Source organism: Hirundo rustica, chromosome 1, assembly GCF_015227805.2.
Source record: "Hirundo rustica isolate bHirRus1 chromosome 1, bHirRus1.pri.v3, whole genome shotgun sequence".
NCBI classification, from domain to species: Eukaryota; Metazoa; Chordata; class Aves; order Passeriformes; family Hirundinidae; genus Hirundo; species Hirundo rustica.
Genome location: NC_053450.1, coordinates 41,061,985 through 41,080,683, shown reverse-complemented (window position 1 = coordinate 41,080,683; position 18,699 = coordinate 41,061,985).

The window sequence follows — 18,699 nt, the reverse complement described above, 5'->3', positions numbered from 1 at the left end:
ATCTTGTTTTAACCATAGTTTCTAAGGACAATTGGCCACCAGCACACACCTGGAAGGAGTGTTGTTTCTGAAAACTCCCTGTCAGGTCATTTAGACAAATAACAAATCTGATTTCTTGTGGTGGTGTGAGAATTGTTTTATTAGGTTTTTATAAGGAGTTTTATGTTATGGTTCAGTTCACTGTATCCCCCGTTTTGTAACAGTCCATCCCCTTTTGAGTTTTCTGTATAACTAGGTGTTGTATGTCAATCATCCCACCCCTCACCTGACCTGGACCATCCCCGCTGCCCCCCCTTTGCTCTGGGACAACCTGCCTATCACTTCGGGACCCTTCCCAAGATTGAGAAATCAGATGGAGAGGGCTTCAGGTGGTAGGTCGCCCGGAGGGAATTCCTTTCCTCTGGGGCTGGTTGGTCTGAGGTTTGGAGGTGGACACCCCCTTGTTGCCCCCTGAATCCCCTGATTTGTTGTGTTGTTGTAACCTCCCCTGAACCCTCCCCCGCTTATAAGATGAGGAGAAGGAATTTCAAACTCTCTCACTCTCTGGCCTCTCTCTGGCCTGCGGTTTTGGGCTAGCTGTGGTGCTACCGAAGTTAGGCCTGAATAAACATCTTTTAGCCTGCTAAGCTGAGAGCCATCCTTTTCTACTGCCGCTGCTGTCACGACACTATTTAGTCCAACTGCTGCTGAGAAGCCGAGCCAGCAGGTGAAGATAACCTGCGTGCCTAACCGGACTGGGAACATCCTGGTCGCTGTGCAGATCTGAGCCAGCCAGAGGCCGGCATCTGCCCGGTGTGGAGACAGAACACGGCTGCAATTTCTATCATTCTACCTTTTTTGATTTGGAAAGGAAAAAAATGTTGGTTTAAGTATATACTTTACCATGCCAACCATGCCAAATGCATTGCTGTCAGAAACAGGATCAGGAAAGCTGTCCTCCAGTTCCCAAGGACATCTCACACACTGTTCTGTGTCTTCGCCCAGGATGACCAAGGTCTTAGTTTCTTTCCCCCAGTATCCCCTGGCTAGGAGACTTCTCATGCCAGGCTATGTGACAACCAGTGCTAGGAGCTGCTAACTTCTCCCTGGGGAAGAAGGTCTGCAGCTCTGATCTCCCAAATAAACCTGAAATCATGAAAAAATGCAAGTTCTCTCCTATCTTATCAGAAATTATATTTTGTTTCTGAAATGACCCATAACATGCCTTTTACTGGTATGTTTGGTAAAGGGGCTCAAATAAACCTGTCTTAATTTTATAAACCACCCATGAGAAAGGTAGAGCTACTCACTCTGCTGCATTCATGTTTTCATCAACTCAATGACCCATCTTGACATGAAAAGGAGGCTAAGGAACAAACACACAGAGTGACCACAGATTAGCAGATGTTACTCTTTTTTGCAAACAAAAAAATCCCTTCATCCAGAGAAAAAAACCTTTGCCACACTTACCATGACACACTAGAAATTAATTTGCCTCATAGCACCTCAACAGAGACCAGGGATGGGTGGAAACAGGAGTTAGGCACTGGTATTTTTCCATCAACAAGAAAGAAAATAGGAACCAGAAACACAGGTAAACAGAAAACAAAACTAATTATTTATTTTAAATCATAGCAGACAGTTTTAATGTTAAAGGCTGCACTTGAAATATCAGAAGTGCCCAGAAAAAAACAGGACAAATAACTGTAAAAATCAAATCTAATCTAAAACTTAAGGAAGAGAAAATGAGAGATGTTTGAATCACTAATATAAGTAGGATGTCACCGAAGGAGCTAAAGCATTTCCACTAATTATGATGATACTCCACGGAATTAAACCATGGCAACAGTCTTGTTGCTTTCAAACAAAGGACATGATTTGAAACTTTTGATAGGAAAGAAAGTAAGGAATAGAATTACAAATGAAGTGGATTGGAAAGGTTTCTGGATTCAGTCATATTCAAGCAAATAGTTGGCAATAATTACAATATTTAAGATGCTGTCTTTTGGAAAAAATAACAACATGGTGCTTCCACTGCATTGCTTAAGAATTTGAAAGCAAAGCAGGGGAATAATTTTTTTTCTCACATGCATATCTATTTCTTTTATATTCAACAATTCTAAACAGTGATTGAGTACATGAAAACATCTTTTCTGTGTCTCCATAAAAGTTGTTTTCCCTTCCTGTATATAAAAGGATGCAACAAAGTGTAACTAACTTGGGATAGAGATCTAGTACCAATGGTCCAATGGCATTGGTCACAGCAAGTACAGTTACATGACCATAAACCAAGCCAAATGCAGAAAAAGCTACTCAGAACTGTATTTCCCTCTTTTGCTCTATTAATATCTGGAGCTTCTCTCTTACAAGGATAGGCTGAGAGAGTTGTACCTGTTCAGCCTCCAGAAGGGACAACTGAGAGAGGATCTCATCAATGTCAACAAGTATCTGAAGGGAGGGTGAAAAGAGCATCCATCCAGGTTTTTCTTGGTGGTGCCAAGCAAAAGGACAAGAAGCAATGGGCAGAAACTGATGCTCAGAAAGTTCCACCTGAGCATGAGGAAGAACTTATTTACTGTGCAGTAACCAATTACTAGAAGGGATTGCCTACAGAGGTTGTGAAGTCTCCCTCACTGGAGATAATCAAGAAGCATCTGGACACAATCCTGTGCCATATGCTTGAGAATGGCTCCACTTGAGCAAAGAGGTTGGACCAGATGAACCTCTGTGGTCCTTTCCAACCTGACCCATCCTGTGATTCTGGGATTTCTGAAGCAAGTTTGCCATGTGCAACCATAAACACTGCTTTTGTGGCCTCCAATTGTAATCACCTCACACTGCCTGCCTCTAGACTATAGTACTTCCAATTCACTATTATGTGTCCAGTATAAAAATGCTTCAGTTTAGCCTAACCTGCTCTTTTACAAAAATTTAATCTTCTTTTTGTTAAACCTTAACTCCAAACATCGCAGGAATCTACCACCATAGATTAGCTGCACTTCTATATATTTTGTTTTATTCCAGTACCATAAAATTATCTCTCAACAACTTCAGCTCACTTTCAAAACCTTCTACTTTCTACCTCCTTCCAAAATTCTTTATAAATCTTACTTTTTATATTTTGAGAATAGGGAGGTGTGGTGAGGGGAATGTTATTGACTGGGGTATTTTAATTGTTGTTGCTTTTAATTTTTATTCAGTTTATTAAAGCCTCTCTTGCCCAGTTAAATAAAAAGAAAATAATGTAATAATCCTGGAAACATTTTTACTCTTGTTGAGCACCCTATTCTTTCATTCAGATTGTATTTTCCAGGCACCCAGGAGCACGATGCATGCTGGTTCACCCACTGCTCTAAATACATCCAGGGAGAATCTGTAACAGTGAAGGAAAACTCCAGATCCTTCTTCCTTCATGTGCAGTGTGATCAGCAACACAGAATTTTAAAATGTAGTAAATTCCCTTTTTAGCCTATGCTTGGAAGCTTCTTCTAAAATTATAAACCAATCTAATCACTGCATCAAGACCTTTAAAATATATTAATAAAGGTTATGGTGTCATACTTTCATATAATAATACCCTGATAGAAGATTTATTTATTGTACTTAGGTATGGTTTCTAGACTAGTATTCCTATTTTCTTTGTCTGGCTTTGATTGATTAAGAGAACTGGCAGATTATATAAGCCATTTGAGTGGTGTAAGAAATGACTGGATTTCTTGCACTGACAGTAACAGCAAAGCAAAGACAGAAAAAGATTAACAACTGTTTAATTTCTCTGTGGAAATGGGTTCTCTACAGATACTGATCTAAATTTCCCGTTTAGAACCTTAATGAACAAAAAGAAAAAAAAATATTGAAAAAAACAAATTCTTATCAGTTAGGTAATCTGCATAAAATGCATTTTTAGGTCTCTGCAATGTTGCAAAGAACTACCATATGGCTTAATGCTGCTAATCCTACTTGAGACCACAAACTTAATGAGACAATTTAAGTAAGTCGGGAGATAAGCTGTGCTTTTCTGTATGGTGTTGAATTTCATGAATAACAAGGAAGAATTATCATTAACAGCCTTTGTAAAAGTAGCAGAAATGCTCCCAAGAAAGCAGAAGCAATTGAAACTGCACAAAGTGCATGTCATGAGATAGAATAAAGTATGGCTGGGAAGACCAAAAATTGTAATTAAATTGGATAAATGCAGCATATGTTGCTTTTTTTGCAGTTTAATTTGCAATTAATTTTCTAATCAGTCAGAAAATTTCAAATAGGAAATAATAATGGAGTCTGTTTCCATATCAATGACTACATGCAGAGCAAATCTTGCTGAAATAATCCAGTTATTCTTTCTATTTACTTTGATATCATGTTGCCTCTAAGTAATCACCAGAAAAGTTGGACAGATGTAGTTCTATAAGAATTATGCTGGTACCAGCAGCTAGCACTCAAATACCATGTAGGAAGCAGCAAGTGAAACACTTAATTCCTGGATGCTGCTCCTTGTTGACATAAGTTTTTTGCTGAGAGTTACTCAGGCTCTGGCAGTTCCTCTGATGACTCTTGCTCTGGTGGTCTGAGATTTTATATTCTCCAACTACTTGGCAGATATAGTTTGTGCAAGAGGTGACCAGCTACACCCAGCAACTCAAATTCCTTGACTGGAATTTAGGGCAAACAGTCAAAAAGGGGCTTTGCTGTCCCATCAGCAGGTAGGTGTAGAGATGTTCCCCTTGTTCACTTCTAGCTGCCACAGAACAATCGATCAGGTGTTGTCTGTGAGGGTCCTGCTCCTTTGCTGGGAGGACCTGGAGACAGTGCTGCAGTGGCACGCAAGCACTTCTCTGCTCTGAATATGACCTTTCACTAGTACTTGGCAGGTTAATCACGGCTGCCTTCAACAGAGGAAATGTAAAAAGATGTAAGAGCTCCTCAGTGACTGCGAATATTTTATTTTTAACATCATGTTTGCTAGTGGGACTATGTTTATGTAGAACAGATAAAAGCTGCCCTATTTATTTCTGTTTGGGATCCAGCATGACTTCTACCAGCCTCTGACAGTTTCCATTTGGCAAAACAGAAGAGACTTGTGTCTTATCAGTGGCTTTTTTTTCTTTACTTTTTTCCTTTCTGTTATAATAATAAGAGGCAATACTTTTAAACACCTTTGGAGACTATCTTTTTCATAGGCTTATGCAAGAAAACTGATTTATCAAACTAGCTAATAAGTCAAAGTTCTTAAATATTTTTAAAAGAAAAAAAAAAAACAAAACCTTGAAAGTAAAAGGAATTCCTCACTCTATACTAAATTAGAACTTTCTGTTAAGAAAATGGAAGTGAAATGAAACAATTTCTTCTATCACAGAACCCAATTTTTCTATCATAGGTCTGAAATATCTTTCTTGCCAAATGTATAAGGGAGAAATTTTTCGCTAGGGTTGTGCTATGTACAAGGTGATCCTAAATAATTCAAGAAAACAGTTCATGCTGAAACCTTACTAATCTACTTTCTAATTCCCTGTCCATATTCATCAACTCATTCTAGTAAATCACCCTTTCCTGTTGCACTGCTATTAACAAGGAAAGCAAATATTGTGGCAGTGGCACTTTCATGAAGCCTTTGACTTTTTAACTCTTCAGATCCAGAGGACTGCTCAATTTTCTTCTCCTTTACTATTTTATGTACCCAAATATTTCTTTCTGAAACTCAGGGAAACAAATAGTTTTGGTATTGCTTAAGAACATTCAAGAAAATTGAACCTTCTGTTTTTATACACAGTTATCATTAGGTATTTCCCATTGTTAGTCCAAACACAAATTTCTATCCCCTGTCATGACTACTGAAAGTACAGGCTTCATTCCAGGAGATTTTCAAGTAAAAATCTCCACAGTAAACTTCAGTGTCTATCTTATTTTGCTCCCATATTTCTCTCCTCCAAAACTGATAGCAGGGTTTTTTTTCAGAAGGTGAACCTGCAGTGCCTCATGAAGTTAACTTCAGTTGCAGCTGCAGAGATGTTGCCCTCTGTGCTGTGTGCTTATGCAAAGTTTTTTGCTCTTTGGTACATAGATTTTAGGAGTCTGACATCATACTTATTGACCCAAAATCTGAATTGGATTCCAAAAGATCATTATAAATATCACCAGGAATAAATAAAAAGGAATAATGATAAAAGCATGATGCATTTGGCCTTGCTGAAAACCAATGGAGGCAGTCAGTTAGGAAAGATTCCACACTTCCAATGAAATAAGGCAATCCCAATTTAGAAAAACAAAAACTCTGAAGTACAAGGCCACTTTCCACAGACCAGCATCAATACGGTAGGCCTTGGGACTCAATCCTTTACAGAAATCAAAGGAAACCGAACCATCAGTATGCTTTGCTTTGTTTTTTTCTCTACACTGCATTTTTTACACTATGAACTTCATTCAGAACCAGGGATTCCCTTCCAGACTGACTTACCCATATGGGTTGAGTCTGGACAAATAGAGAAATTCATAAATATAAACAAATATAAAACATGGCAGTCATTACAAATTCCAGCCTAGCAAGATAAACCACCTTAAAAATAGTCACATTAAAAAAAAAAAAAAAGAAAAAATTTGGAGGCAAATGCCAAACCACAAACCCTACTCAAACCTTCCTGTGATCTCTGAATATGCTAGTTATTACCTCAGGCTGTAAGCTGCAAAGTTACTCAAAGCTAGAATTAATTGTCAGCCATTGACACCATTAGAGCAGCATACATTTATGAGATCTATACTTACTAAATGTGTTATGATCATCTCCTATTAAGTGAAAGATGAGAATCTAGGAAAATTTCTACGTGGTGGGGTTTTTTTTTGTTTTGTTTGTTTTTGTTTTTGTTTTTGTTTTTGTTTTTAAATTATTATTCAATAAGAGGAAAAATTCTGGAAATATTTTACAAGCCAGTGAACTGATTAGAAATTTGAAAACACACTTTTCTTGTTGTTTTATAGTCCTTTCTTTTTCTCTTTTCCTAAATGACAGTGAACTTATTAACACTATTCCTTGCAACTGATAAAAAAACTTGTACCGATACTTCTCGCACATGCTCAGAAATCTCGCCTTTTAATGTAAAAAAAATTGAAAAGCTTGTATTATGTTAGAAAATCTTCAACATCCCTCTTCATCCTTCACAAAGACTACCCAGCTCCATGGTTTTGTAATAAGACAATTCTCAAAATAACTTATTTAGGCTTCTGTTGAGCCTCAGAGGAAGACCTGGCCCATGAAGTTGCAGGCAGCCCACTGGTAAATGTTCCCATCAACCACCCTGGAGCCCATCTGCAGCACCATTGACCCCAACCCCCCAACACATCTGTAGTCACCAAGACAGCACCAGAACCCTCTGTTGTGCCTCCCATTCAGTGAATTTCTAAAAAAACCCCTTGAAACTCAACCAGTTTATCATACTTTTGCAGACAAAGAGGTTTGCAAATACTCATTCCCTGTTGGCTGTACTGGATGATGACTACCCAGTCATCAGCCAAGGCTTGCGGGTGGCTGAGAAACATGAAATGGGAAGACCTGTAGGATCAGGCTGACCATGCAATCAATATAGGATATATTTACAATTGGGCCAGTAATATAAAAAAGAAAAAAAAAAATCTAATAAAAAAACAGTGTGATAACACATCTGTCAATTTTTAGAAAACAGATAACAGCCTGATGAAAAGTTTTTTTCACTCTTCTCATAGAGAGCAGCCAGCCCAAAATCATTCCAAGGATATTTACTTCATTTATATATTCCATGGACCTGTTTCACTGCTACCCAGGACCAAACTAAGCATAAACAATAGATGTTTATGACAAGATTTCTGGCAAGATTTCTGACAAAGAGAAACTTATTAAAGAGTTAGCTCATAATAACATAACATTGGTATCCAGAAACTGAGAAGTTTATAATTTTATAGATCATTACCGGCTATCATTGTAACTGACAATTTTTGAATGGTGCTGTGAATATATTCTTTAAATAATTTCAGTGGATTGTATAAAAACTAAAATCAACTATGCTTCTCCCTATTCTATACAATAAAATCTGTTCTCAGTTTAATACACATAAAAGAAACAGTATAAAAATGCAACACATTGCCCTACAAGCATAGTTAAATTGGAAAGTTTTGTTAAAATATTTTTCTTTTTCCACTGAAAGGATTTTCTTGGGAAGTCCTGAGATTCCTCTGCTATCCATCTCTCCCTGCATATTTACAGGAAACTTTTCTGGCTATATATTGCAAAAGGAAACGTGTCATTAAATGCTTTTCAAAGTGCCATTGCTGAGTGTGTTGGAAGTATTTTCTGTGCTCTTCATGAATGGCAGGCTGCACATCCCAGGCATCAGCTGCAGTTCATTAGTGTTACAATGGCAGCAAACCAGATGACTGTTCCACAGGGCTCTTCAAATGCAGCAATAAGCAGTCAGCTCTCACTGATGAAGGAAAAGATTATTCCTTCAGCTTTTTTTCAGGAAAACAAGTTGTCAGAACAGGAAAAGCAGAGTTAAAAATAGATTTCTAAGAAACATGGAAGCACTTACAAGAAACTTCTCTAAAGTGAAGAGTGGGGAATTGTTAGCTGACTTTTTTTCTGGAAAATACCTCTGTTTTTCCTTGATGCCTTGATTTATTATTGGTGGAGGTTTTTAGGGAAATCTAATATGGGTTCAGGAGCACACAATACCTGAAAAGGGGTACACAGAGATGCTTTGCTTGCAAGAAGTATATTTCAAGTTTCCTCACATGTATTCATGTTACGCACTTTAAATGTGACTGGTATGGGTGCGTTCATTATTACTAAAAGCTCAATTTCCTCTAATGGTTTCCTGCAAGATTTTCATCAACAGAAATGGAAAGATTAGGTTAAAGTCTTGCATGCACCACAGTATTTTTCAGGTATGGATTGGGAAAGGTAGCAGCAAGAACCTCTTAGGTCTTGTTTATTTGGAACCATTCTGAACATTAGTTATCCTTACACTAAAGAATAGGATATTCCTTAAAAAAAAAAAAAAAAAAAAAAAAAAAAAAAAAAAAAAAAAAAAAAAAAGCCCCGAACCAGCCAACCAAAAATCAAAAATCCCAGAAAAAGACATTTTTAAAAGATACAGGGGAATGTTTAGCAAAATGCTCAATTAGTTCTCTAAAACAAAATTGCTAATTTTAAACCTGATGTCACAAATACTTTCAGAAAGCCTTTAGAATTGGCACAGAATGTTGGAGGGAAGAGAAAACTGCTCCTCTGCCAAATCTCACTGCTAAGAACTACAGAATGAGATGTTGTTGCATTTTGTTAATTTGGTTCAAACCAGTTTCCCCTATTGTTTCTGTAAGAGTTGGTTTTTCCCAAAGTTGTATCCTCCTACCTGTCTCCTTATATGTGCAAACCACTCCTCTATCCATCACCCAAACCCAACCTACCCTCCCTATCCATCACTGTAAACCCTTCCCTTTCTCCTAGAATGTTCTCTGTTAATCAATCTTCCCTCTATGCACCATTTTGTTTGTTAACATAATCCCTCCTACCCCAGAATCCTATTGGTTCCCATATTAAAATTCTCCTCCCCTAACTCCTCCCCAGTTATTCCCATTGGTTATTTGATTGTATCCACCCTTCTCCGCCCCCCCCTCAGTACTTAAGCCTGTGTGCAGCCTGTGTTTGGGGCTCTGGTCTTTGGATGCCTCCATGTGCTTGATTCTCTTTACTCTCTGAGGTTTGTATTTCCCTCAGATTTCCCTTCAAATAAACCTTCGGGATCTAATCCTAGAATCAGAGTCTTCCCTTCACCTTCGTCCTTGTCCTTGCAGGAGTCAGCCTGGGACTAAAGAGCCTCAACAGGTTCAGGGTTCCCTAAGGCATTGCCGCTGGGGCCCTGTTCCCCACACGCTGGCAGTATTCCTCCGCTAACCACCGAGCTAGCCTGAGTGGCAGGGCAGACGGAGAGTAAGGAAACTACAAAATGTGAGCAGGTACCTACAGAAGATTTAAGCATAAACATGACTGTTTTCTGCATGCACTGCCATAGCATCCCACATCTCTTGAGAGATGTCTCACAAGCTGTCCCACAGTCCAGGACACTGGCAGTACCAAAGCAAATTTGTGCAGCCGGGTGATACCATAAAACAAATATTGAAAGAACAAGAGCATGCCACTTTTGTTAGCTTGCTCCAGTGAAAAAACAACTAGAATCCAAACATCATTTGATCTTTCTGATGGACCTCAAACCTGAGCATCTGGCACTCCTGCTATAAAATCCTTTTGTCTTCTATGCTTCTTCCTTTCAATTAAGAGGGATAAGATGCCAGGAATGCTCATAATAAACAATAAACTGCAAAGCAAAGACCTTCAGGCTGGATAGACACTATCCACATTTCCTTTGTTTCTAAAGTCAATTCAGATAAGCTTGTGACAAGAGATTGCTCAGCTTCAGGAAGACTTGTAATTAGACATAATTAATGCACTAAAAAATGCCCAATACATTCTTGAATTGCTATCAGAGAGTGGCACATTTGAGAAGACATCAAGTAAAGAGGGATGGGTGAAGAATGCAGACTATGCAAGAAACTAGGGATCAAACTGGATCCAAGACCACATATCTTTCATCTCATACACACGCACAAAAAATGTTTGTCCATACTGAAAGAGTTTCCAGCTCAAAGAGTAACACCACACAATAAAAGAGAGAGCCCCCTTCCACAGATTGTCACAACTTTAGGTGCAGCATCTGAAACATGAAGAACAAAGTTGTATTTGAAGCTCATTCCTGCTAACGAATAAAAAACTTCTAGCTGGACTGAGAACTGTCAAATCTCAAGCAAAATCTATTTTGTCCTTGACAAAAGAAACTATTTCTGATGGAAAGTATCTTTTTGACTACCCTTACTCTTTTTACAATTTGTATCATTGCTTCACAGGAATAGATAAACTCTTCATTTCTACAGCAAGCAAAACATGCCATGAATAAATCAAATATAAATTTGACATAATCCAAGTGAAAGGAATACTTCCTACAATATATTAACAGAATCCTCAAATAGAAAATAACCCAAACTTTTAAAAAAGGTATTTAAAATTTATATCTGACAAAGCACTGCCTACATTCAAATGACAACCAAGTATTGATTTTTTTTAACTTTTTCTTTAGTTGTTGTTTATCTTCTGTACAGATTCCCATACAGTTCACTAGAGAATTGAACAGCATATTGCAACAATGCAGAGCACTCAGCTGAAACAGTTGAGACAATGTTAGAGTCTGTTAGCAAGCAGATATTTTGCATCTAAAAACCTCGTTTATTACCAATATTTTTTAGATCTTCCAGTGTTCTGATCCATTGTGAAATGCAGAAGATTTAGGCAACTTTTAAGTTACTATGGGAATTCATGGTCTTTGAGGGACTTTACTGCATGCAATGTGTATGTGTAACCAAGTTAATACTGAAGATAGAGGATAAAATTTTGAATAAATGTAGTTTTGCGTTTAATTTTAGTTTATTTGACTTATAAACAGCCCTAGTTTTGTACACTGGAACAGAGTAAGGTTACAGTTTATATTAATGAAAAAAATAAACAGGGCCAATTGCATGCATACAAACCCTTGCCTAGTGTGCTGGTCGGTTTGTTTGCAGGGCTTGGTGATTTTATTTATTTATTTATTTATTTATTTATTTATTTATTTATTTATTTATTTATGGTAAGTAGATCTGTTCCAGAGCAGAGGTTTTGCCACTTGTTCCTTCTTTTTCTCAGGTCACTGGCCTGAAAAATGGCACACTGTGGGAGTTCAACGCATTTCTTACCATACATCGCAAACCTTTGTCATCATTAAGTAATTAACATATTTTAAAATAAATCTCTCTGTTCCCAGAGGCTTCCATTTTCTATATGTATTTCACCTTCTATGGAGCCTTAATTATCTTTCAGGATCCCACATTAATACCGTTCAATGCACTGATTAATTGTACAGCACTAACAGTAAAGAGAAATGCTAAAATAAAACCATGCTCCTTCTCGTGGAAGGTATGAGCCAATGATGATTACCATGGTAGGTGGTAGATCCCTCATGTGCAGCAGCCTGGAGGGGGCTGGTGCCCTCCCAAATGACACCTCTTGACCAGGAAAGCACTTACAGGCACCCACCAAGAAAACTGCATTTCAGTGATTTTCTCAACAGACTTTCCCTCCAGTCTCTTCCATACTGCATCACAGGTAGTGTCTTCCCACTGCTATTCCAATCCCTGTACTACACATTTCTGCATTTCTTTCAACTGTGGACAATACCTCTCCAGGTCCCTGGCTCTGACAGGGCAAATTGCACAGCTCAGGACACAGGCAGACTTTCCATAGGAGATTTCCACAGAAGAGGCTCCCTCCTGCCTCTTCTGCGATGGGCAGGGTCTGACTTCAAGCTGTCAGTCAGTCCAGGGACTGTTCAATGAGCTGGGCATGTGGGCCCTTCATGAATGATCAGTGACTCAAACAGTACCCACAGTAACAATTTTTTTGATAATCACATTATAATTCATCACTTAATCCAAATATAATCCACAGATGACAACTTTTTTAACTAAGGCCTCAGCACTCAGCTGTTGATAGACGCTGTGATGGTGAATTGCCCTTTTCTTTCTTGGTGTGAAAGGGTGAAATTTTCACTGACCTGAGCTTCAGGAAAGAGAATTTGAAGGAACTTCACACAGTGTTGTGGTTATAAAACTTACTGCTTAACAGCTTCAGGTAATATATTCTATTTGAGAAAATTAATTCAATCGTGATCAAATCCAACCCAAAGTTCTTTCAGTTTGCCTATCATTTCCTGCCCTCCATTTCCCACCCTTCTAATAAACTACCGCTTGCTTCCTAGGCTCAAAACAAAGCAACAGACAGATCCCTATCAAGGCTATAAAGACAAGAACAATGATTACAAAATTCTCAGAGATGCTGTAGCTCTTTCCTGAAAACAAAGTCCCGATTCAGATCATCTCATCCACGCACAGAGTATTGGTCAGGAAAACAAGGCATATTTGACCACAATAGTTTTAATCACTTACAATTTTGACTATAAACAGTTCACAGGGAGGTGGCAGGCTCAAAATCTGATTAATTACAAACACACAGTCCAAAATAATAGTAATTTGATAATCCCATGCTGCTGTAGTCATTATCCAGTGTTCCCTGTTCATACTACAGTCCCACAAAACAAGCATTTCTGAGCATCCCCTTCTAATGTACAAACATAAGGAGAACAAAAATTACATGTGGGAACCTTAACTAAATGACAGGAGAAGTAATCAAGCTGAAAACCATCTGCCATTACTGGCTGTGCAGTGAAGTTTGCTCTGAAAACTACAGTGTGGGAAGCATATCTTGTGAGCAGAGAAAAAGCTCTGGCAAGGAGAGCCAGTGAATCCCAAACCTTCAAATGCACATCAGCCTGCTCCACCGGCAACTGTGCTGTGTGGCCTAAAGCCTGCCATCCACTATGCTTCAGCTTCCTTGGGCGTGAGGACATTGCCTACTATTGATATTAGCACAGTATCCAGCAGCTTTGTTATTCAGCCACATGGTGCAGGAAAAAAAGCTCTTCTCAGTTAAGCAGACAATTTTTTTGTCCTCTTGCAGCTGCTTTTTTACTCTGTTCAAAAGTCCTGCCAGCACTAGGATCTTTGGAGCTGGTTGCACTTTCACCTCTGATATTTCCAGAAATTCAAGCATTTCAAGGTTCTGCTGTGATTTTTTAAAGGGAAAGAGAAAACAAAGGTAGAGATTCTCCTCCCCTGAGAAGTAATGAAAGCCAGGCTGAGCAACTCAGATGTGCACCTGCCTGCAGGAAAGGGGGCAAATATTACTGATGACAAACTGTCTTGTAAAAGGTAATCTGACAAACAAGGTCTACTTCCAAAATTCCTCAGAGATAGTGTCAGTCTCAGGCTGTGATAAGCAAGAAGCTATCTAGATTCAGAGCCTAAAATCTCCATCACATTCTCTGTAGAATGGACAGGTAACCCTTCTCTCTTTTGCTCTTGCTCATTCTTATGTCTTTCACTGCTGCCTTTCCCTGTTCCTTCCTAATAAGAAATCAGGCGGAAAGCAAATCACTGACTTGGTTTGTCTTGCACCAGGATCTAGGGCCAGCTGGGTAAGGTCTCACTTAGATGACAAAATGCTTCTTATAGAGAAGCAGTTCTCTTTATAAAGGCATTTGCCAGAGGGGTAAACTGACACAAAGCATGTTTTCCCAATAGGTAAACTGTGGCATGGGCTAATGACATGCATGGTAATCTACAGACCAGGAAAGGAATCTTCAATTCCCCTCAGATTTCTTGAATTCCTCTTGCTAAGCTAAACTGCTAGTGGAATTCAAAACTTGTGGTTAGATCCACTAAACGACTCAAATCTCACAGTTTTAGCATAAGCATTGCATAGTACTCCCTAACTTTTGGACATCTTGCCTACAGATGATAAATGCTCCCATTGCCAGGCAGCATTTAAAGCTTGAAGAAAATTTTGGAGGCGAGCTCTTTGTTTTCAGCTTTGCATTTTCATGGAAATAGACTGGCATCTTCAGAGGAAATTAATATTGTTCCCTTGGATTACAGCGTAGAGCATCTATATTTATTCACAGACTCCTGCTCTGCCCCCTACCAAAGAGCTAATCCGGTGTAGCACTTTCGCCACCTCCAGTCAGCTCCTTTAACAGCAGATTCTAGGGAATGCATGGCATATATGCATTACGGGACCCCTCCCTCTAAGGCTCCCGAATTGAGCCTGAGGCCAAGGGACTGGGAAACTGCAAAGGCAAGGGAGAATATTCAGCTAAAAGGAAATGCTGAAGAAAAGGTGGGACTGGAAGGCAAGTCTGAAATATTACAGTTCTAGGAACAGGGTATTTCATTGTGTCTGACCATTTGTCTTCATTGAAACTGAAAGGGCTGAGCATTCACCTGATAGAGGCTTGTACTGCTCCTTTCTCATGAAAAAAGAGCAAATGTCAGCACTTTCTTTCTTCAGTAGTTGAATTACTGCAGGAACAATTTTCTAATATTTTCTTTTCTCCCCTGGGGGAAATATGCTGTGCTGGTGTGAGATGGTGTGGTCACTGTGAGCCCTGGCTAGGGAAGGGCTGGCCAGACCCCATAATAAAGCAGGAACTGGTGGCAAAATCAGCACTTGGTGACTGTGAGCTCATTCCAATTCTCTTTTGGGGACATCCACAACCTGCCCTTCCTCCTCACCTCTGCACCTTTTACTCTCTCCCCACTCCCCCTCCCCCTCAAACCGCCCCCCCCCCCCCCCCCCCGTCCAAATCTGCTACCTTTTACCTGTTTGCAGTCAGGAGGCAACCACAGAGTCCTTATTGACTTGAAGATAATCAGGTGTTCAACTTTTTCAGATGCTCTTAAGTATACTGTTGCTTTTTATTCCAGTATCATTGATGTTATAGGCAAAATCCAAGTCAGAAATTTCTATTCAGCCTATTCTACTCTGAGGGAAAGTTCCTAAAATATTTACTTCTAGGATGTCAGAGAACAATACAGTGAGAAGCTTACTGTTCAGCTATATTCATTAAAGATTTTATCATCTGTTCTTAGCCATATCCCCAAGTTCTAATTAGGAAATGGCTTTAAAAATTGTCAAAGCAGCATAGTTGGTGTTTTTGCCATTCTTATTTGTGACTAAATACTTGAAACAGTTTTTCAATCTCTCTTTTTTAAATATTGATCCCGAAATCTCCAAACAGCTTAGCAGCAAAACAAGGCTGCATCATTAAAAGCAATTGACTTATAAACATTATAATCTCTGGAGAGAGGAAAAAAGTAACAACCCAAAAGATAAAATTTGAACCTAACACAGCACATGCAAGCAAATGTAAGTTTTTCCGTGTGGTGCCAAGACCATAGTGGGGTTTCCTTTCCCCAGAAGGGTTTAATAGATGAACTGAAACCTGGTGTCCTGCTGTCTACCACACATCTGAGATAATTTGTGGGGACAGCATGAGATTCACAACAGTCAGCACGATGGCATGGGAACTAATAAAACCAGCCCCATATATTGAAAGCTAAGATAGGAAAAGATGGTTGTCATTCACTTCCATAAATTCTCCCAGCATGGAATTTAGATTCCTTACCTGTCACAAGGGAACTTCCATTGAAAACCTTTGCCTTCCTGGTTTTGTGAGAGCACTTGCACCAGTGTCTTGCATTGTTTGCAACAGTTTCAATCAGCTTCTCCAAGGCCTAACCCAGCAGGAGCATTTTGAGCTTTCAGGATAAAGCAGATCAAGGGACAGCTGCTCCATGATCCCTTGTTGGGACTTGGGTGACAATTAATATACATTAATCCCCAAAGCAGGAAGGTGGGAATTAGAGAAGATATGGACATACAGTATTTTACTCAAGAGGCAACTGGACATTTGGACACTATTATAGACCTTTGCATATATGATTTATTAATCTTTAAATCTCAAGTTAGTATAACATCATTATCACTACCTTATCCACAAAAACAGAAAAAAAAAAAAAAAATAGGATATACTTTTGTGATTGAAGGGAAAACAGTCTGCTTTATTTTTAAACCAAATTCCTTGAAGTGAGATAAGGTCCTGGAGTTGCATGTCATAATTAAAAAGACTTAGTAAGAATTAAACCAAACCTAAAATCCTGGTTCTTCAATGTGAATAAGTCACTTAGTGCAGGTACTTAAAATGATGATCCTGTTACACTGTTCTACAGTAAATTCACACAATCTGTATATTGGGGAATAGAAAAGCAGAGCCGTGGAATAAAGTACTGGAGGTTTTCACAAGTAGATAGCTCATTACCCATTTTCTACATCTCACATGTTGTTTACTGGCATTTTGTGTTATTTGGGCTAACAAGCCTGACATTTGTGCCCATGCAAATCCTCCCTCTGGCCTTTGAACATTCAGTATTCAGTATGTCCTTCCTCTGCTATTACAATTGTTCAGAAATGTGCTGGCTTCATTGTTTTTTTCAAGAAAAGCTGAAACTGCATCTGAGCAACATTGCTGCCAATGCTCATCTCGGCACTGGCATCATTGGCAAAGCTGAGATCAAGCTGTGGAAACATTATGATAGATCCAGTTTATGCCTTAAATATGACACTTGTTTTTTTGGCAATTTCATATTTTCCCCAGTTTTCAGAAAGTAAATCAACAACTGCCAGGGACTATAAACTCTCAGGACTGAAAAGCTGCCAGTTTGCTGAATAGTGAGGTTGGTTGTTGCTGCAAATGCTGAAGGTAGGGCTGGGATCTGTGTGTGGCTTAGCTTGAGTATCTGGAACGGACACAAAACTCTTGCTGGGGCTCTGGGCAGCAGAGCGGCAAGAATGGCTCTGAGGCACTTTCCTTCAGGTTTTACCTCTTTTTCTGAGAATGTCCTGCAGGGGCCAGGCTATACTGCCACAGGCTTCAGAACATAGAGTGTGTATTTGTTTCACAACTCAGGCCTCCCAGCCTACGCCTCTGCTCCAGGCAGGAAAGGAGCAGCAGCACTGTGCAGCAGGAACAGCAGCTACTGTGTTTACACGTCTGTACGTCATGCACAGGCATGGCGTGTGTCAGCCATGGCAGTTTTCTGCACAGCTGTGCTTTCCTCATGTGCCCAATGCCCAGTTCTCAACACAAGGGCTCAAGCAAGCATTAGGAGGAAGTTCAAAGTAACTATGGCAGCTGAAGACATCGAACACCCAATTACACAGCTAGTCAAACCCTTACTGACCCTTTTACAATGTGGCACCTTGAACGGTTATGAATGAAAAGCTCTATCCACACCATCAATTCTGGAAATGTCTCGGATTGCATTAAAGCACAACTCAGAAGAAAACTTCTTATACTATACACCTAACAACAGAATTTAAGAAAGTTATTCAGAAAAATCATAAAGACTCTTCTGAGACTTACTCTACATTTTAGAAATATGTGTTTGTATCTAAGCAAGTTACTCAAAGAAATATTTCACTATAAAAACATCAATGTAGATTTTTCTCTTTCCAAACAGTCGTCAGACCCAGTCTTTGTTCCTGAAAGCCAATGCTGCCCTCTTCTGGTGTCCTTAACTACACACAACGTTTTAGATAAAATTCTTTAGCAAGGTAAAAATGAAATTTTTAAGGATGTGCTATTCTTGACTGTGTAGAAAATAGACACATCAAGGTTTGAGAAAAGCAAAATAAAATGAAGTGCCACAAATAACAAACTAAGTCTTGTAGGCTGTTGATCTAAAAAGGGCTCTACTGTTAAGAGATTACTGAAAGTCATTTATAGATAATTCGTTAGATGTGGAGCAAAGAATACAAAAGCAGTGCTTTACAGTGTTGCTTTTACTGACTACAACACAAAATCACACTGTGCCATTTAGTAAAGGGAAGACCAATACAAAGAATAAGGTTAGAAATATTTAAACCAGGTACTTAAAGGTTTAAAACACAGAGTAGAATCTCCTTACAAGCTAACATGTAAAAAGACTATGAATTGTACAGACCTGCTAAATGAATGATTTTACAGAGGAATCAAAATTTGCACCTAATTTATTATATAAACTGCTCTGTTTATTTTTGTTAGTTACTCTTTATTTACCAATAATTTCCCCATACAAATTATCCATCTCTCCTTCTTCATTCCTGCTCTAACCCTGAAAAAATGCTTTTCAATCACTGAGTCGAGATATGAAAGCTTGTTTTCATGCCTGTGT